This window comes from Telmatherina bonti (assembly GCF_933228915.1).
Source record: "Telmatherina bonti genome assembly, chromosome: 15".
NCBI classification, from domain to species: domain Eukaryota; kingdom Metazoa; phylum Chordata; class Actinopteri; order Atheriniformes; family Telmatherinidae; genus Telmatherina; species Telmatherina bonti.
Window position 1 is genome coordinate 24,155,127 of NC_136613.1, and position 614 is coordinate 24,155,740.

Below are 614 nucleotides of genomic sequence, written 5' to 3' on the forward strand. Positions count from 1 at the left end.
GACCCCAGTTACAATTTGTAATGTTGTGGTGATTGCTTTCATCATTAACATCCTCTATAAGCCAGAAACACAATCAATCACAGGATTCCACACTGTTTATTAGTCACATATCTAGTTGACTATCACAGTCACACTTCACTCATGGTCCTAAAATAACCTCAAAATAACTTAATAATTATTCTTTTTTTGGTCCTTTTTGCCTAAATTAGAAACTACTAATATAATAAATAAAATGTAGCCTGTACCACATCAATCTGACAGGCGTATGATTAAATATCATTAAATGATATCACCAACTATGATAAAAGCAGAGGTTAGCCAGCGGTGACATGTGTGCATAATATTGAGTAAGGAAAAACGCCATGGGCTGTTTTACAGCTATTACCTGTTTGTTGGCGATGACGTGATGCTAACAGGACACCAGACGCATTAGGGCCACACACAGACATCATTCCCACTGACAACGCTACCGTTGGCAGGAATGCTTAGCTTCCTGACTTCACTCATTTTAGTTTAGCACTTGAGGCTGCATGCTGAAAAGGTTTACATGTATTTATACAAGATGTCAGTTTTCATTGTGCATCCTTGTGCTCTCCTAGGAAAAAGAAGCCAAA